At 38.4% G+C, this 22,170-nt stretch overlaps 1 protein-coding gene across 2 annotated transcripts in view; it reads right to left on the reverse strand.

Annotated features, from left to right (window-relative positions):
• The window catches only part of LOC108744940 (nuclear receptor-binding protein homolog), a 95,948-nt gene that overhangs the window by 73,063 nt on the left and 715 nt on the right, over positions 1 to 22,170 (reverse strand). The gene's annotated exons all lie outside the window — the stretch shown is intronic.

Raw genomic sequence — 22,170 nt, forward strand, 5'->3', positions numbered from 1 at the left:
AAAAGGGCACCAACCAAAAACTACTGCGTAGAATTAATTGGAATTTTTCACACACAAGCCTTGCTATATGAGCTCTCAAAGCATATAAAAATTATACGGTTTAAATGTGAAGTTGGGTGCAAAAGAATACAATTAAATCCTCTGTCGGGAAATGACTTTCCGAACAACCCTATAGCTTTTCCCCGTGGCTTCGCTCGCAGAAATTAATATTGTTTCTCCATAAAACCTTTTAACTCCCAATTCACCCTTACAACGTTTTAATTTTATGTAATGTCACCATCTTAGTTAGATTTCCAATACAAACGTAGCTACAACATTTCATCCTTACGGGTTGATTTTTAAAAATTACCAAAACACGTATTTGCTTAATTTCAGCAATGAGCATCCTTCGAGTAAATCCAAATACAAATAAAATATACCCCATGGAAACGTTGTAACGTCTTTTCATTTGAATAATAATATCAAACAGCATATGTACGAAGTTTCAAGTAATTTCAACCACAAATAAAGTATGTCCCAAACAAAAACTGCAACACCTTTCCACCCCTTTAGAGATTGAATTTTCTAAATGTCGAGATAGGTCTTTTAGAAATTAAATGAGAGACCATTAAAACCAAGTTTCAAGTAAATCTGACCACAAATAATATACGTTCTATTTAAACATTGCAACTCCACTTCACCACTCATCCCACCCAACAGAGATTGAATTTTTTAACCAGTTTCAAGTAAATCGGACGAAACACAAACATGCAATCATTGCAAACCCCTTTCAGCTTCCTAAGAGGTAGAATTTTGTAAAATGTTGAAATAGGTATGGAAAAGCATTAAAGCCAAGTTTCAGGTATATCTGACTATAAATAAAACACCATACTTAACCATAGACAACATTACGTTTAGCAGTCAGTTGCGTTTTGTTATTCCATTTCAGTTGAGTTTTGTTATACCATTTTTAATAAATGAACGGCTAGACTGATGAGTAGATTTATAAATTTTTCGTTTTGCTGTCAGTTGCGTTTACATATACCACGTTTTTCTCGTGAAACTTGATAAAAAGTATCCTATGTCCTTCTTCCGGTTGTAAGCTACCTCCCCACTAATTTTAAGCCAAATCGGTTCAGCCGTTCTTGAGTTATAAATGGTGTAACTAAGACGACTTTCTTCTATATATATAGATTTATAATGGAAGAATTAACTTTATAGATCCTATTGTTATCGGCAAATTTGATAATACGCTGTTTACTTAACATCATGTTAGCAAATGACATATTACTTTCAGTCGATCTCGATCATATTTAGTAGCGAATTTGTAGTGCAAGAATTAACTTTGTAGATCCTATTGTAGACGGCAAATCTGATAATCGTGCTAGCAGATTCGTTTCAGTCGATCTTAAACTCTAATTGGCATCATATTTTGCAGCTAATTTGTAGTGAAACAATTGACTTTGTAGGCCCTATTGTTAGCAGCAAATCTGATGATCTTCTATTCGCTTGACATCGTATTTAGTAGCGAATTTGTAGTGCAAGAATTAACTTTCTAGATCCTATTGTAAACGGCAAATCTGATGATCTGCTGTGAGCTTGACATCATGCTAACAATTCGCATATTGATTTCAGTAGGTCTGACTCTGATTGGCATCATATGTTTGAGCTAATTTGTAGTGAAGCAATTAACTTTGTAGATCCTATTGTTAGCGGCAAATCTGATGATCTGCAGTTAGCTTGACATCATGCTAGCAGATCTCATATTCGTTTCAGTCAATCTCCAACTAAATGGTATTATATTTTGTAGCTAATTTGGAAATGGAAGAATTAACTTTGTAGATCCTATTGCCACGGCAAATATAATGATCTGCTGTGAGCTTGACATCAAGCTAGCAGATGTCATATTAGTTTCAGCCGACCTCGACTTCTAATTTGCATCACATATTTTGTAGTGAAACAGAAGATTTAAAACACAAGCCATTTTTAACCATTTTCATACTTCCTGAAGGTCTTTGGTTTTCGTGTCAAATCCTTTGTAACAAGAGGCTGTCTTTTGATTTAATACGTTACGTTTCATAAAATTTATCATTTTTTGTTGGTGTTAGGAGAAAATTAAACGATACTCAAATCCAGAAAAATTAATTTTTATATTATTTTTATATAACTGTCGGATCTCCGGAACTGTATATACGAACCTAACTCTGATAGATCTAAGATAGGAAGATGGGAGTTTAATTAATTTTACACATAACTGTATCTTTTAATAATTTATTTATTCAAAATATATTACTTTTGATCACGAAAGACTACGTTTTTTTGATAAGTCATCATACTCAACAACCGAAAATAAGTCTCGTTGACGACTTCGTTAATGAAAACAGTTCCGAAATACGAATAGGGAACAGTGCAGTTCTTTGAAAATCAAAATAAACTTGAAACTTTATTAGATTTTACATTGGCAACGGCTACTGTCACGATATCATCAAATACTTATAATAAATAATAATCGAATTCGTAAATCCTTAATGACAATATTCGTCAATTTCTGGTAAACCATGAAAAGTTATATTATCTGTGTAACTTATTCATAATAGCGCAATTATTTAAAATTGGTCTTCACGAAAAACCCTCTTATGTTTCTTAGTGTCCTGAACTAATCTACGCATTTTCTTAAAACTATTTGTGAACAGTAATATAATTTAGGTCTACCTCTACCCCTCTTTCTACTTCTAATATGTCTCTAAATAGGCCTTCATGTCTGAGACAGTGTCCCATCAACCTATTTGGTGCATCATCATAAGCTCGTCAGTCCTGAGACTGGTTGGACACAATTTGCATACTTACAAGCTTTATAATTGCCTCTTGCTTTTTATACAGACTTAGTATCTCTTCCATCTTTGTAACTCATCCCTAGATTTTTAAGTATATTTAACATCTTGTCCCACTTAACATTGTCAAAAGCTTTTTCTAAATCTACAAACCCTATGTACGCACTCTTTTTTCTATCGTTTTCTCTATTGTTACTCGTAAAGCTAGAATGACCTCCCGCGTTCCTCTACTTCTTCTAAACCCAAATTGATCTTCTTCTTCCCCTAATAGTCCTTCCGTCCATTTTTCCATCTTCCTCTGTACAATTCTATAGTGATATACTTAAACATAAGGGTAATGACTTTACCGAAAAGTCCAACTGCTCTGACAATGATGACCAGGACTACTTAGCGGCGTCCATACATGCTGTGGTAGATTTCCGCAGGCAAACACGGGCAAGGAAGGAATGCAGTGCCAGTTATTTCATTAGGCGATGCAACGGCAACGGTACAATTAAAATCCGCCACACTGCATCACGCGGAATTCCTGTTTGCCGTGCAATGACTCGGGTACTCAAAACCAGGATCGTCTTCAATTAATATCAAAACGATTTCGTCAGTATACCGACTGGGCGTCTTTGCTGACCTTCACCCCATCGGTCACCAAACTTTCTGTGTCTCGCAAACTGTACAAACAGCAGCGATAATTGTATCAGCATGCCATGCCTGCCTGTTCGGCAAACTATTCGTGATGTATCGCGTGATGCCGCCAGTGCATTCTCATTCCACCGTCCATATGTGACCACAATATTATCACACTCAACTTATTGTTGTGTTTTGATAATCGAACAGTAACTATACTATACTACCAATCGTCACAAGTACAATTGACCTGTATGCGTACCAGCTGTTGTGAAGGTCACGAGTAGGTAAGTGTGTTTCGTTGTTGACGCTTGCGATGACGACGGGCGATAAGATAACTCGGCTGCCAAACTGACAACTGTTATTAGTCATTGACGGCTCATTAACTGGGGCACTTTTTATGCATATTTTTTACACCCCTTACGTTGTGGCGCTATCATAAGATGCACTCTACAGTGCCTCCAGTACCTTTAAAATATTCCAGAATATGAGTAAGTGTTGGTATATACTTTCTGGTGACTTATTACATATTTAACAACGGAGAATTATTCACATCAATTACCGAGTGGCTGTGTCTTAGAGCTTTGACTATTGCTTAGCATTCTAGTTCTACGTTCTAAATGTCTCACACCTATCCGCGCCTCTCTTTTTAGGTATGGTTACTACCACGTTTCGTTTCTTTCTTTCTTTTCCTGTCTCGGAAATGTGACCAAGTAGCTTAAACATACGATCTCTAACCTCTTGTGCTGTATGTTTTAGAATTTCCCCCTGTATCCCATCTACTCCTGGCGTCTTATTATTCTTTATGTTTTTTAATGCTACATCGAACTCTTCTCTCATTATGGGATTATCTTCCTGCTCTAATATATCTCCTAACTCAGGGCCTGCGTAAAGGTTCTCTAAATATTCTTTCCACCTGTCTGCCTATTCCTCATTTGCTATCAAAATGACCCCTGCCTCTTTTCTTATATTATTACTATTGTAACCTACATTTCTTTTAATTATATTATACGCCTCATCGGTTTTACCTACTTCACACTTTTCTTCTACTTCTTTACACATTCTATCAATCCACTCTTCCTTAGCTGCCCTACACTTCCTAATTATTTTCCATTTTAAAGCCTTATACTTTTTCTGCCCTTCTTCGTCTGTCCTGTTTTTGTATTTCTGCCTTTCTGCTATTAATCCTAAAATGTCATTTGTTTTCCAGGGTTTCCTACTTCTACGTTTTGTTTAAAGCCTATTATATCAGTACCTGCTGACTTTAGGCACGTTTTAATGCAGTTCCATTCTGTCTCTATGTCCCCATCATTCGTTTCACTCGCCGCCTTTAGTATTTCGTCTGTCCTTGTACCTAGCCTATCACGCGTTCCGTTACATTTTAGCTTTTCTAAGTCCAGACGTCTCCTACCTTCCCTCTTATTCAGAATTTTCAATTTAAGATTGGTCTTCATTACTACTACTAAGTTTTGATCGCTATCTATATCTGCTCCTGGATGACTCCTACAGTCCTTCACTTGATTTTTAAATCTTTGCCTAACAAGTATGTAATCTAACTGACGACATCTCCCTAATTTGGTACATGTTGAGGCAAAATTACATTCTTTTGATCAATTTCTTCTTTTTTTTTAACGCCTAATAATGTAAGAGAAACAGTATTCTAAATCATTTTAATTTACTAGGAGCTGGAAATGTACCATCGGATGTGCACTTATACTTGCCAACTGTGGTTTTCTAATTTGGTTCATATTTTACAACAGACTACTGTATCGATTAAATCCTCTTCCCGATAGTTTCTCAGACGAACGTCGATCCATTCAATTTAGACGTTTGCTTGATATGGAAAACAATCCCATATTGGGAATAGCAACTTGGTGGGACTACGAAAAAGACGACTGGAAAGAATCCCATCGTCCTAATTAATTATCCTAAACATCGGTTGCCTATGAAATGCAGTAATGATTTGTTAATTAAGTTGATAATTATTTGAATAAATAAATTACCTTTCCTTCAATTACATAAAAGAAAAGAGAAATTCATGAGCTTTCTTAATTGCTTTTACTATCCAGCATTGGACAGTAGGTATCACGCATAATAAAGTGAAATAGACCAAGTGCGAGATGGTTTATGGGATTACACTTTTTACAATGTCTGCATTTTTTTCTTATAATTAATAATATCCAGAAACAAATTTTGGTAAAGGTCTAGATGATGGCCCACACCACCTTCAGGGGGGGATCGAAAGAGGAGGTCTCCCCCACCACTGTACCATAAAAAGTTCGTGGCGGTCTCACCCCCATAAAAAGTTATGGGGGTTCAAAGTTAATAAATATGCCAATTTTTATACATTTCTAGGCATGTAAATATTTATAGTCATTCTTAAACAATATTCAAAAATCTTTATCAATAGGGTAGGTTAGGTTAGGTTAGGTTAGGTTATCGAGTTTTGTTCAAGCGACCACCCTCTTTCGATCCCCCACCTCCACCCGCTTGAAAATATTGTTTTTATTGAATTTTATTTGAATTATAGTGTATGAAAATTGTCAAAATAATCAACTTTCAACCCCCATAACTTTTTATGGGGGTGAGACCGCCGCAAATTTTTTATGGGGTTTTACTCAGATGACCACCCTCTTTCGATCCCCCCTACCCTATTTCGACCCCCCTACCCCCACCCTCATCTAACCCCCATAACTTTTTATGAGAGTGAGACCGCCACGAACTTTTTATGGTACAGTGGTGAGGGAGACCTCCTCCTTCGATCCCACCCCCCGAAGGGGGTGGGGGCCATCATCTAGTCATGTGCCCAAATTTTTGACATTACACTGTTAAATAAAAAAATTAAAAAAATGTTTTGAAATTCCTTATCCATACACAATGAGCGATCTTTCACAGGCATCATCATTATTATTTAATGACAAAGTTAAAACTATAAATAGACACGATGTTAACACAAAATAAGGTTATCGCGGTTGTAGAAATAGATATTCATTTATACGGTTCAACAATTTTACAAACTACGTTTTGATCAAAGTTTATTTAAATGAACGCAGAAATAACGACAATCATTACAACGTAATCACTGTTATTTTTTCATTCATTAAATTAAGGAAATTGAATCGTTTATAACTTGCATGATTAACTCTGAACAATGAAAACGAACATGCAAATTGTAAGCAATTTAATAAAATAGACATTAATACTATACTATACGCAACGTCAAACCTTAAAATAAATAAATAATTTAATTATTGTTAAGCAATGATGGGCTAAATTAAAAAAAAAAACCTTTAATATTTACTTTTTTCGGTACCTATGAGACTGACATTATAACGAAGAAAGGACCAAGTATCTTCTCATGTCGAAATTTTAGCTTCAGGCATAGAGAAATTTACAACCAAATTACCAAAAATTTTGAGACAAACGTTTTCAGCATACGAAGGCCTAGAAGGGCCAAACATATTCATTTTTTGAACTTCGAGTTATAACTTGAAATTTCAACTTGCATCTGGAAATTTCACTTCGTTCGTGTTGTCTTTACATACTCCAAAAATTATAATGCTAACCGAATTGAACTTAAAGCTGTAGCGGTCACGCTAGTTACCCTCGGGCCAAATTGTATTTAAGCCGTTTGTAGTTCGTAGAATTTGTAAATAGAATATTTAACCTTCTGCGTCTTTTTCCCGCCGAATTTATCACAAAACTTCGAAAGCCTTCGACTACCTGCACTTCCAAGGGTAGCGAAGCGGCCGAAGGGTAACAAACAGTTNTGCACAGTTCCTATGTAAATTTTTCCCTCATTCGAGTTATAAATTTTGCTACTAGATGGTGTATGCCCATTTGACGGATCCCAATAGCAACAAAAAAACATATGCTCACACGTATCCATGTACAATTCATATTGTTTACAGTTAGTGTCAAAACTTCAACTATTTAAACGAAAATAAAGAACGAATAGAAATCAGTCATAATGTCAAATTTAATGCTTCCGATTAGATTTGAAAAAAATGTCAATATCCTAAAAAGCAATGTCAATACTAGGAATACGGTTACTACTTTGTTTGCATCCCGGTTGCTGCCCCTGTTACGTCTGGATGGCATTCGACGTATCAGTGCGTACGACCGCAAAGTTATAGGAAATCGGGAGGTGGTGGGGTTCGGAATAAACGGCAATCCGGAATACTTCGACAGAACCGACTTTCCTTTTCCGGCGATACGATGGAAGGAAACCACCCCGGAACTGTGCGCCCTAAGACAAAAGGAGAGGGGCGACTGGAAGAACCTGTCGCTATGCGAAAAGAAAGAACTATACAGATGGAGTTTTAGACACACGTTCGCCGAAGTATTGGTACCGACAGGGTATAGAGCTTTTATTAATTCATTAATTTGCTCATATTTTATAGGTAACTATCGGGTTGTTCGGAAAGTCATTTCGTTTTTTTTTGTGTAAATGAAAGACAGTTTTCGTATAATAAACAAATACTTTATTAAATTATATATTGACCGTTCTGGTCCAACACCTTTTGCCATCTTTCTGGTAGTAGCATAATTCTACGCTCATAAAATTTTTGGTCTTTGCTGGCAAAAAACTGATCGAGGAGGTTTTTGACCTCCTCATTTGAGGTGAAGGTTTTACCGTCTAAAAAATTTTGGAGTGACCGGAANCTTTAAAGTCATCGACCGAGGGTTAAAGACATTCGTAGTATTTATGAATGGAAGAAATACTACGGTGTCAATCGACCGCCTGAAGCCAGCATACATATTAGACGATTGCCAAAGACAACAACAAAGCTATCCGCAATGTCCCGCAAATCTACAACCAGCTGAGCACAACGACAACCCCCGAAGATCAGGTAGACGTGTTAGATTCCCCGACCGTTACCAAGCTGGATGCTAAGGTCGTTAACATTGTATAGACCAATCTGTAATAATATATAGCATTACTTTTACGTTCTTCATAGCATAAGTTGTACATACATTTTTTTCTTTCAGTTGTATATATAAATATCTCTTTTCAGTATCGTGACATAATCACTGGCAAGGGGGTACTGTAGCGGTCACGCTAGTTACCCTCGGGCCAAATTGTATTTAAGCCGTTTGTAGTTCGTAGAATTTGTAAATAGAATATTTAACCTTCTGCGTCTTTTTCCCGCCGAATTTATCACAAAACTTCGAAAGCCTTCGACTACCTGCACTTCCAAGGGTAGCGAAGCGGCCGAAGGGTAACAAACAGTTTTCTAGCAAAATGCGTTTTAGCAGAGATAACTTTCTAATTTTTATTACATTCATCCGGTTCTTTTTCGTCGTCTCATACCGGAGGGAAAGAGACGCGCAGGGGGTTAACTTGGTGTATAGTATAGTAATTTAGATGTAAGTTTTAACTTGGTACTAGACCGTCCATGCGACCAGTTATCGCTCCTGTACATAAACATTCCAAAGACTTTGCCGCCGTTTTATTTTCTTTCATTGAGCTACCGGCCCAGATCATTTTTATTCACGCTGCGCTACGATCCCGAAAGTGGTGACCCCGACGTGATCAGTGCGCGAATAAAAGTGATTATCCGCGTCGGTAATAATTTACGCGCGTGTGTGTGTTAAAGTGCGCAAATTTTCTGGCGGTGACCAAAAATGGCTCAAGACAATTCCCCACAAATAGACCGTGTGTCGGTTCGTCTCCCAGCATTCATGCCCGCAGAGCCTGAACTTTGGTTCGCGATAGTGGAGAGAAATTTCGAAGTTAGTGGAGTTTCAGCCGAAACCACAAAATTCGGTTATATCCTGAGCGCCCTTGATCCGAAACACGTAATAGAAGTTAAGGATATCGCATTGTCTCCACCATCCCACGAACCCTATAAAAAATTGAAGGAAGAGCTTATAAAGAGGCTCAGCTCCTCGCAGGAGGAACGGACGCGACGGCTTTTGGAGCACGAGGCGATCGGGGACCGCAAGCCCTCGCAGTTTTTGAGGCACTTGCGGGATCTCGGCGGGTCAGCCGTATCAGAAAGTGTGGTGCGGACACTATGGCTAGGCCGTTTACCATCTTCGTTGCAGGCCATCCTAGCCACCCAAAAAAACAGCAGTCTGGACCAAGTCGCTGATCTTGCAGACGCCGTACACGAGGCGACGAAAATTACAACGCCCTGTATTGCGGAGACCCAAAGCCCATCCCTGGAGGCCCAAGTGCAGATTCAGTTAGCACAGCTTACGCTGCACTTGCGGGAGGAATTAGCCAGCATACGGCAGGAAGTGAGTGCTATTCGGGACAACAGACCGCCGGAATCCCATCGCCCGCGGTCTCGTTCGACTAGCCGCCGTCGCTCGCGGTCGCGCGAACCACCAGCTTCTGGAGTGTGCTGGTATCATTGGCAGTTTGGCAACAGGGCAAACAAATGCAAACATCCCTGCAATTTCGCGGGAAACGCAACAAACGGGCACTGATGGCGGCAAGTGACCCGGATTTTAAAACGCGCCGTCTGTTTGTCACCGATCGCGAGACAAAGACTGATTTTTTAGTGGACACTGGTGCGGACCTGTGTGTGTACCCCCGGACATTAATTCGTGGGCCACTCAAAAGGTCGTCGTACGAACTAGCGGCCGCAAACGGTTCGATCATCGTGACTTACGGCACCACAACCCTTTCTCTCAACCTAGGACTGCGTCGTTCGTTTCCTTGGAAGTTCGTTATCGCGGATATCTCCAAGCCCATAATCGGTGCGGACTTTTTGGCTCATTACGGGTTACTGGTAGATATCAAACGTGGCCAGTTGATAGACCAGGAAACGAACCTCTCATCCCGTGGTCGGGTGTGCGTGACAAGTGTAGCGGCGGTTAAAGTGATTAACGGGCATTCACCTTATCATGACCTGTTAGCCAAATATCCCGAGATAACACGTCCCGATGGACGTGCTCCCGAGATCAAGCATACCACACGTCACTACATAAATACAACCCCTGGACCACCCACCGTCAGCAAACCCCGCCGACTCGCTCCAGATAGGTTAGTAGCAGCGCGAAAACAGTTCGAAACCATGATGCGACTCGGAACAGCGCGCCCGTCATCCAGCAGTTGGGCTGCGCCCTTACATATGGTACCCAAAAAGGACGAGGAATGGCGACCTTGTGGAGACTACCGGACGCTTAACGCGCGGACAATACCTGACCGCTACCCGGTACGCCACATACAGGACTTCGCACAGGAGCTCCGGGGTAAAAAGATTTTTTCTAAAATCGATTTAGTCCGGGCCTACAACCAAATCCCTGTAGCCGACGAGGACATATGTAAAACAGCCATCACAACACCTTTTGGCTTATTCGAGTTCCCGTATATGAGTTTCGGACTACGCAATGCAGCCCAAACGTTCCAGCGTTTTATAGATGAGGTCCTCTGGGAAATGGACTTCTGCTACGCCTATCTGGACGATATATTAGTCGCCTCCGCGAACGATGAGGAACATCATCAGCATCTTCAACAGTTGTTTCAACGACTGCAAGAGTACGGGGTGGTCATAAATCCGTCGAAGTGTGCGTTCGGTGTGTGTGAAGTATCGTTTTTAGGTTTTTTGGTTACGCGTAACGGCATTCGTCCCCTGCCAGACAAAGTGGAAGCGATCCGGAATTTCCCACAACCAAAAACCGCGAAACAACTTCGGCAGTTTTTAGGCATGCTGAACTTTTACCGCGTGTGTTTGCCTAAAACCGCCGAATACCAAGCGCCGCTTAACGATCTCCTTCGCGATAAAAAGAAAGGTAAACAACCAGTAGATTGGACCCCTGCAGCTACGGAGTGTTTTCTAAAGGCAAAAGAAGAACTGTCAGAAGCCACGTTAATCGCCCATCCCCAGCCTGGGGCTTTACTGGCACTCGTGTGTGACGCGTCAGACAATGCCGTCGGTGCTACGCTGCAGCAACATATAAACAATAAGTGGGAACCTCTGGGTTTCTTTTCGAAAAAGCTAAGCGAAACACAGCAAAAATACAGTGCGTTCGACCGCGAGTTACTGGCAATATATCTGGCAGTGCACTATTTTCGACATATGGTGGAAGCTCGCGTGTTCACGGTATTTACGGACCATAAACCGTTAACTTTCGCTTTTCGGCAGAAACCAGAGAAAGCTTCCCCGCGACAGTGTAGGCACCTGGACTATATCAGCCAATTTACTACAGATATAAAACACATCTCCGGTAAAGACAATGTAGTGGCCGATGCTCTTTCGCGAGTTGAGGCGGTCACCGCGACAGTTGACTACGAGAGTCTCGCAAAATCGCAGGAAAATGATGGAGAATTGCAAACTTTCATGCAACAAGGTTCCTGCCTTCACCTAAAAAAAGTAGCAATCCCAGGAACTAATTCAGAAGTTTTCTGCGATCTCTCTACGTCAACAGCAAGGCCCTTCTTAACAGAACCGTTTCGTCAGGTAGCTTTTAACTCCGTACATAACTTGTCGCATCCCGGAGTTAAAGCTACGGTAAAACTTGTGACACAACGGTTCGTATGGCCGTCAATGAAAAAAGACTGTCACACCTGGGCACGAGCTTGTGTACAGTGCCAACGGTCAAAGACTTCACGCCACGTTTCGGCACCTGTCGCAAGTTTTGCAACCCCCACAGCCCGCTTCGAGCATGTCCACGTGGACATAATCGTAATGCCGTACTCAGAAGGCAATAAATACTGCCTTACCTGCGTGGATCGCTACACTCGCTGGCCTGAGGCTTTCCCGATGCCAAACCAGGAAGCGGAGACAGTCGCACGTACTTTTTACGAAGGCTGGATTTGTCGGTTCGGGGTGCCTGTACGATTAACAACAGACCAAGGTCGGCAGTTTGAGTCGCACTTGTTTAAGTCGTTGAACCGCTTAACTGGTACGACTCATATTCACACAACTGCGTTTCACCCTCAGGCAAATGGCATGGTGGAACGGTTGCATCGCCAATTGAAAGCTGCCATACGGTGCCATCAAAACAATCAATGGACTGCAATTCTACCCACAGTTCTACTAGGCATACGGGCAGCTTTCAAAGAAGACCTGCAAGCGACAACAGCGGAAATGGTGTACGGCGAGCCACTGCGACTCCCAGGGGAATTTCTGGTCAAATCAGCTGAAGGATGCGACGAATCCACCTTCATACAACAACTACGCCAGCATTTCCAAGAAGTTCGACCGACAAACCCGACATCGCATGGACAACGTAAGATCTTTTTATTTAAAGACTTACAAACAAGCAAATATGTTTTCGTTCGCCATGATGCCCACCGAAATGCCATGCAAATGCCATACAACGGACCCTTTAAAGTCATCGACCGAGGGTTAAAGACATTCGTAGTATTTATGAATGGAAGAAATACTACGGTGTCAATCGACCGCCTGAAGCCAGCATACATATTAGACGATTGCCAAAGACAACAACAAAGCTATCCGCAATGTCCCGCAAATCTACAACCAGCTGAGCACAACGACAACCCCCGAAGATCAGGTAGACGTGTTAGATTCCCCGACCGTTACCAAGCTGGATGCTAAGGTCGTTAACATTGTATAGACCAATCTGTAATAATATATAGCATTACTTTTACGTTCTTCATAGCATAAGTTGTACATACATTTTTTTCTTTCAGTTGTATATATAAATATCTCTTTTCAGTATCGTGACATAATCACTGGCAAGGGGGTACTGTAGCGGTCACGCTAGTTACCCTCGGGCCAAATTGTATTTAAGCCGTTTGTAGTTCGTAGAATTTGTAAATAGAATATTTAACCTTCTGCGTCTTTTTCCCGCCGAATTTATCACAAAACTTCGAAAGCCTTCGACTACCTGCACTTCCAAGGGTAGCGAAGCGGCCGAAGGGTAACAAACAGTTTTCTAGCAAAATGCGTTTTAGCAGAGATAACTTTCTAATTTTTATTACATTCATCCGGTTCTTTTTCGTCGTCTCATACCGGAGGGAAAGAGACGCGCAGGGGGTTAACTTGGTGTATAGTATAGTAATTTAGATGTAAGTTTTAACTTGGTACTAGACCGTCCATGCGACCAGTTATCGCTCCTGTACATAAACATTCCAAAGACTTTGCCGCCGTTTTATTTTCTTTCATTGAGCTACCGGCCCAGATCATTTTTATTCACGCTGCGCTACGATCCCGAAAAAGCTATCATTCGTTTGGTTGTAATCGTAACGTTACAGTAGGTAAACACAACACGAACAAAACGTGTTGTAGTACTCTTGTCCTTTCTTTAAATTGCCATAGCTTAAGCTTGGATCAAGTGAGGTTATGTTAGGCTGCGATTCAATAAGCACTTAGAGTTATATATTGATGTTTCGAGTTGGAAGTCAAAATTTAAAAAAAAAATATGTTCGGCCATTCTACGCCTTCGTATCAGCAACCTCCCAGCAAAGAAGAACATTTACTGTTGCTTTATGATCAAGCATTAATATATTAAATCTGGATTGCATCGATTTTGTATTGATTTAAGACAATCACCCAGGGGCAAATGACTTTTCTATGAAAATTCAATCTCGAAACAATTACTAGCAGATAGAAGTGAACGGGTCCAACCAGTTTTTAATAACGATAAAACCATAATACGTACAACGTACATTCATCGAAGGTCCACACAATTTATTTGCGTCCTATTGACCTAATGATCTATTAACACTGTAAAAAAAATCTGCAACGTAACAAAAAATTACGACCAAGCAATAAAAATAAATGCGCATATAAAATTAAATTCTAAAAAGAACAGATGCCTCACCAATTAGCAATTCTCATTTTATATATTTAATGCTATTTTATGAACCAACATTATTATGTTTGACTCATCATCAATTACACTGACTGTTTACAACGTCATAATTGCATTAAAATATTTTTTTTTAATTGTAATTTATAATTTTTAAAAACTAGACAATCATATATATATAGTTTTGAATTTCAATCCACCCTGTATATGTGTACAAAGTAAGAGTTGCATTTGCGATGCAATACGCAGAAGTAAGAAATCGCGAACGCACTTCGACAATGATCGTATCTCACGTCAACGACGCCGTTGTCATTCGAACGAAGGTCGCAACAAGTTACGACAAGTAGGGTTACGTGTTGCGCTCGCGGCATCCGGTGAACAGGAAAGAGACAGGCAGCCACGGAAGGGACGGTTCACGATTGTCTGGCAACGGTCTGGCGCCGTTATAATTAGGGTCAAGTAATTGAACGCGCCGATCGGACATTGCGAGACTTTTAATAATAATAATAACCACTATTATATTTATATGAATGTATAAATGGACTGACAGTCAGACTGTGCGCTATAGGTATAACCGCAGATTCTATTCTGTGTTTTATTTTCCGAACAGTTCATACATTTTAATTTGTAATTACGCATTCATCATCACCATAAGGCAGGCAGTCCTAAGACTGGTTGGACACGCACCTCCACTCTTTCCTATCCTGAACTAATCTATGTATTTCCTTAAAACTACTCAAAAAAAAAACTTTTGGGTGTTTCATTCCCACCAGCCAGTAATGCTGGTAGGCGGGCAATCCCTCCGGACTACGGCGGAAGGTAGGGCGGAAGGCCGTCTTCAGCATGCTTTCAGGAATCGTGGGAATGGGTGGGTGGTGGTTCGGGTGAGAAAGATGAGACGGACGAAATGAAGACAGAAGAGAGTGAAAGATTATCTGTGGAATATTACTGCCTCAGCATTCGCCTAAGTGATCCAAGGAAACCACAGAAAAACTTGGACCAAGCCAGACGGACCCGGAATCGACCCGGCGTCGTCCCGAATGCTATGCAATGGTCTATACTCAAAAAAAAACTTTTAGGTGTTTCATTCCCACCAGCCAGTAATGCTGGTGGGCGGGCAGTCCCTCCGGACTATGCCGGAAGGCCCTCTTCAGCCTGCTTTCAGGAATGGTGGGAATGGGTGGGTGGTGGTAGTTCGGGTGAGAAAGATGAGACGGACAAAATGAAGACAGAAGAGAATGAAAAATTATCTGTGGAATATTACTGCCTCAGCATTTGCCTAGGTGATCCAAGGAAACCACAGAAAAACTTGGACCAAAGCAGACGGACCCGGAATCGAACCGGCGTCCTCCCGAATGCTAAGCAATGGTCTAAACCTCTAGGCCTTGCCGCTCGGTTATTAAAACTACTTCATCCCACATCCTTAACTATTTGTGAACAGTAATCTAACCTAGGTCTACCTCTAGTCCTAATATCTCCTGTTTCTGCTTTTAACATATCTTTTGTCCTATTCTTTCTAATACCTCCTCTTCTCTGTCCACGGCATCTTCATTATTCGTCTGTAAACACCATATATTTCAAACGCTTCTAACCTTGTTTTTAAAAAATTAAAAAATCCTTAATAATGAATCTTACTTAAAAACAGTCTCGATCTTAGTCACCCTTCAAACAAATAAATTAAATCAATATCGGTCCATTCAGATACACACGTTAAATATATAACACCACTATTGTGTCGGGGGTTAAAAACTACGCCAAAGTTCCGATTAGGGACCATGCCCGATTGACCCCAAAATCTTTTTTACATATTGGCCTTCATTAGACACGAAAATCCCGAAAGGAACTTTTGGAGCATATGGATAATATTTCTAACTACTTTCGGAGTTGTTTCACTCAACTAACCTAACCCATGCTAACCAAAAAATATTCAAGAGAAAAACCTTTCTAGTTTGGTAACTCATACCTAGGTCCATATTAATGAAAAAAAAAAGAAGGAGATGGTCCTTCAATAAACTGATGATGCTTCCTTCGGTGATTATATGTATGCCGTTTTACAGCTTACGTAAGTAAATACGATTTTTTCCCAAGAAACATAGTACCTTTCGGACAGGAGTAAGATAAAATATCGTCGGGAAGAAAATACCGACATTCTTTGATCCCTTCCAGGTAGTTTCCCGACCTCATTTTTGGCTCGAGTGTCAATTCACACGCAGAAAAAAATGCCGTACATTCTTCTTTAGGTGCGTAATATATATTTTTACCCCTTCCGCTAAAAATTCATTCAAGTATCATCTACATCATCTATAATAAGTAATAAATGAAGTACAGTGCAAACTCTTTCGTCACTCGATTTAACGACAAACTCCTTAAAACGTCGATATTGCTTGACTTTGGTTGGTTTACATTGTTTTCTATGCAATATTACACTCTATATAGCGTCACGCTCACTCTATTTAACGACAACTATGCGGCATTATAAATCATTAAGCAGTACTTTTTAAGTTGTCGAAATAGATAAGAACTGCAGCTGTGAACGTTGTTGAAGAAGACGATCCTGTCCCTCCACCAAGCATCAAACAAGCACTTGATGCAGCGAAACTATTAAAAAAGTACTTTTTATATAATCAAATTGATCCAGCAGTATCTCAAGATACGTAACAAAATACAATTAAAATATTGGAGCAGCAAAAAACATCAGACGAAGATAACAGGCTATACGCAATGTATGAATAATAATGTTCGTGTGCAAAATGGGTAGTATATTGGTAAGTGCATGTTATTATAGAATAGTAAAATAATATCTTTTATTTCTCTCCATTTAACGACCACTCTTTATAACGCCGAAAAATATTCAAGTGTCGTTATATAGAGTTTACACTGTATTTGGAGGGTTTTGTTTCTCCTGATTAGAAGTGCCCCCTAATCGAAACTGTATCCAAAGCGTTTAAAAACTTCGGAAATCAATTCTCCTTCTATACATATGTATAAATTACCCCACGAGCGGTTTTATACACTCAATTACGAAGTTCGCCGACCCAGTGTAGAACAATAAAGTAGAAAATAGAGATTTCGTTCGTTTCCGATAAGAGAACCCAACAAAACGATAGTTAGCAAGATATTAGCGAGAGCAATAAACTAGAAAATTGTTAAAATGCGAGATCCTAACATAAATCCTTATCAGTTATATACTATATGTATGTATGTATGTACTTTACAAAAACTATTACATATACAATATATATGTATACAGATATATACAATATATATGTATACAGATATCGCGTACTATTTATCGTGCTCATTCACTGCACAAAACTTTTAATAAACTACAGTATTAGAGGAAAACAAATCAGCGTGTGATTGTAATAACACGTGTTAAGAACAATGGAATCGTTTTGCAGCAAAGTAATAAAAACCTACACTCCCCTGAACAACTTTAAGAATATTATTATAGATTTTATAGGTAACCCTATCATCAGCATATTAGTATTGTTATAGGTAGCTACTTAATATGTAGTTCAGGCAAACCATTAGAGGAAAATCTATATTCGAATCTAACAATAAAAAAAAAAATTTTGGGGTATTTCACTCCCGCTAAAATGCTGATGGGCGTGCAGCGGAAGACAGGAAGACTCCCTTCAGTCCTTTTTTAGGAACCATGAGAATGGATGTTTGATTGGTTGATTGGGGAGAAACAGATGAGACGGACGAAATGAAGACAAAAGAGAAGCCCCAGCATTGGTCCAAGCAAGGACTTATTTCATCTACTACCCACTTTGACAATCAATTCTTTTTAGCGCTCCTCAAAATTACTTTAATTTGAATATACGTAGGTTAAAAGCGTTCGAAATATAGTGTTATAAGCGAATGATAAGGATGCCGTCGAGAGAGAAAGTTAGAAATGAGGAATTAGAAAAAATGACTGTGGAACTCAACAAGAAATAGATGAGATAGGTTAGTAAGACATGTTCTCAGACATGAAGGGCTAGTTACAATTGTATTAGAAGCAGAAACAGAAACTAAGAGGAGGAGAGATAGACCTATATTGGATTACTGTTCGCAAATAGTTAAGGATGTGGATTGTTCGAGTTTTGAGGTGTGGCGAAATAACTCTTTTTGTTTTTTCTGTATGTAAATATTTTTTTCTAATTTTTCCATTTCAAATAATATTTCATTTCAAATAATATTTCATTTCGAATATTATTTCACTTCAAATATTATTTCAATTCTTTTCAACTTCTTATCTTGTAAATACTTTGGTTTCCTTTCAATCTAAATTCTATTGTTCTTTCAATCACTTTTACCTGGAAATCCAACTTCAACCATACCTGCATGCACTCCCATACTAATATCTGGTTTTACCCTTAATTGCTTTCTCTTGAATTCTGTACTGTCTAATTCTATGTATTCCTATAAACTAGTGTCTTCACCCTCTCTCTCACTACTTTTCCTTCTAGAACATTCTATCAAAATTACTAACAACCCTATCCTATAAATACTCTAAAATTTCTTATCTCAAGACAGTCTCTCGTCTACCGCTACTACCACCTTTCGTAAGTGCCTTTGCCTATTTGCTACATTGTTTCATTTTTGTTGTCTTTGTTATTGTTATTGTTGTATTATCTTGTTCTTTCTGTTACCTTGTTCTCGTTTGTTTGTTTCACTCTTTGTGCTTTTTGTTACTTGTGTTTTCGTTTTGTTCTGGTTATTATAAATTGTTATTTGTTATTATTAGTGTTTTTTTTGGTATTTAAGTAATATCCACCAAAAGGCACTAAAGAGGAAATGCGAAGATTAACTCAGGATTGGAAAGAGTGGAGATGCGTGTCCAACCAGTTAAGTTTTTAAATACAAGGATTGTCCGCAACATTTGGATCGTAGTCTCCGTGGGACTATTAGGTATCATTAGTTTGAAATAACTTAAGCGCCTGGCTATCGGGTATGAACATCCTTGACTTTTTAATTAGGACTGTTCAGAATTATAATAGTTATATGGTCACAAACATAGTGACTCCACCACGTGTACAACGAATTAATAAAACTATTACTAAATTATTATTGACTGAAATAATAAATAACTTGATAACCGTAAGTAGGTAATAAAAATAGATTAATATATCAATTAAAATTCCTAATAAAGCATGACGTATAGGTGCTACCAAATATTTGGCAACTATTACGCAACACGGAAGATTACTGTTAACCATTTGTTACTTTTCATAAAATGAGAGTGGTAGCCTAAAATTTACTCACTTGTTTTTTGTAAACATCTCAAATAAGGATGAGTACAGAAAACAGAAATGTTCAAAAAAGGTATAATGGCCATGATATTGAATCAACTATACATTAACATACATAATTTTACAATAAAAACGTTGTACAGTACAATGAAGAAAGTGATTCAACAAAAGGAAGGCCACACTGTTCAACAATGAATCATTTGGTTGGAATTTATGTATATCTATCAGTTCTATGAGGATGAGATCCAACATGTTCGGATGTTTGTGTATATGTATAGTCGAAAAATGTTCAGAAATACACATCTTTAAATAAAATTAAGCCAATTCTACCAATTCACAATCGTGACAAAATACCAACACGTGTTTTATATATATTGGGCGTACAGGGCATTTCTTCGCATACTTTTCGATCTTTATAAAAAGAAAGTAAACCAAACAAACCAAAATCAACAAAAATTAAGGACTTCTTAAAGGTTTACATAGGTCTAAACAAAAGAAATACACAACATGAGTGTTGTTTTAAGGTAACCCAACCTAACCTAACCTAACCCAATACCCAATAATGCTTTTGTTTGATTGTTTAGTACCATAAGGTTGCTGGTATTCTTACTAAAGTATTTTAAAAGAACTTATGCTTTTCTGATTTAGATATAAAGTTGAGATCCGAATCAGGACAGCATCAATTCGCCTACTGGCAGCGTAAGCCTCTATCAATTTGTCGTATGACATCAATAATTTTCTTATACCACACCACCGACCGCAGTAACAGTTATTCATCGAGTTATAACAGGCCACCAAAATTAAGGGTTAGGAAGCAAAAAACAAAAGATTATCATTTCCAACGAAATGGGCCTTAGAATTGCGTCAATACATCAGAGTTTTGTGATATTCTAAATCAAAAATCTAAAAAACGCAATTTTTACCTTGTGAAGTAAAAGGCCAAACAATCAACATATTGGAGTACTGAGTCATTTCCAAGGTAACTTTTATCCTAGAATTAGAGTTTGGCCTTATGTTACAATTGCCCTTGAACATCAACACTTTAAAATCCATATACTAATTTCAAAATCCTAATAAAGCTAAATCGACTTGTTTAGTTTTATGATTAGGATATTCAAGAGCATAAGGAATGGACAAAAAAAATACACAAAAAAGATAATCTCTGGTGCATTGAAATTTCGAGGTATCCTAATCTTAAAACTTAACGAGACGAAATCGATACACCAGACCTGATTGGAAGTCTGCGATAAACGTTATCTAAAAAACTACTACTAGGTACCTTATTAAGTGTTTTGACCTTTTACTTCGCGTGGTAATGCTCACAAAAATGCAAAGTGTATTTTTCGAATTTTGAGATTAGGATATCTAAAAATCTTGAGCTGCTCACACAATAATTCTGGGGTCAGATTTAACCCGAAAATGACATCTTTGATTTCAGCTTTCTAATTAGATACTTTATCGGCTTTTTGGCCCATTTAAATCGTGATTTTTATCACATGACTCAAATCTACCTAACCCTTTTCGAAATATTAAAAATGAATCATGTAAAATATGTTAAAGGAATAAATACGCAGGTACATATGAATGAATTCTTGTAACAGTACAATTAAATCGAATCAGGTGCAGTATGACAAGTATATGGCGTCTTTATCTTTTAAGATTTGTAAGTAAGTAAACATGCAACTTAATAATGTAAATCAAAATCAGGAGAATTTTATTTATTAGACTTAAATGAATGATAAAATGCCTATATCCTTAAAGTATAATTTTCATATCATCATTTTTTCTACGAATATTACTGATTATGATTGTGATATGGTCTGTAATGTAACATTCTTGACGCCACTAAACCAAAAGAGGCTTACCCTTAACTTCTACAAGTAATTAAAAAAGAAAACAGACATTTTTGTTTATGGATAAATTGACAGGTAGAGGTACCTACATGAAATAGGAAAGGACACCGTAGTGATGGAACTAATAAAAACAAGAAGAGGCTTACTTCAAACGCGTTTTATAAAATGTTGTGATTGAATGTAGGCTAAGTCTCTTCTTGTGTTTAGTCTTTTATTAGAGGTACCTATAGTCAGTCTCATACGGTGGTGCCTACATATGGAGAGTCAGTCATATACGGTATGTTAGCTATAGCCTTCATGCCATGACTATTTTTTACCGTATTTATATTAGGCATTCATGACAATAATGTTGGGTACTGTCATCTCTACTTTGTTTTCAATTTAATAGTTGTTATACAAAAGACAAGGCTGAGTGGATTCAAAATAATACTAGACTGTTAATTAAGAATTTTAATGTGTACAAAAAGCACATATGGGTGCATTACACATAATATATCTACCTATGCAGACACCCATCCATGTATGCAAAGATACAGATTTCGACACATTGATCAGACAACAAATTAACGGAAATGAATTTATTTAACCACTCGACTAAAATTTGAAATTCCTTGCCATGAATCTACAAACCGGTTGTATGTGTTAGGTGTGTTGTTCTGTGCATGAAGAGAAGGTCATAGTTCTCCGCTAAAAATAGCCATCGATACAAACTTTCCGAGACTATACGCATACATAAGCACCTATGACAGTGTACATACATATTATATGCGTGTATTGGCGCTTATCGTTGATTTGATAGTATTAAATTTCTATTTTTGATCGCTTTTTTTGCTAATGTCGCGTTTTTGTTATATTAAAGCAGTTTGTATAGGTGTTGAAATACAAATCGATTGTTTACGTCATCTTGGAAAACGC

This window comes from Agrilus planipennis, unplaced genomic scaffold, assembly GCF_000699045.2.
Source record: "Agrilus planipennis isolate EAB-ADULT unplaced genomic scaffold, Apla_2.0 scaffold42, whole genome shotgun sequence".
NCBI lineage: Eukaryota > Metazoa > Arthropoda > Insecta > Coleoptera > Buprestidae > Agrilus > Agrilus planipennis.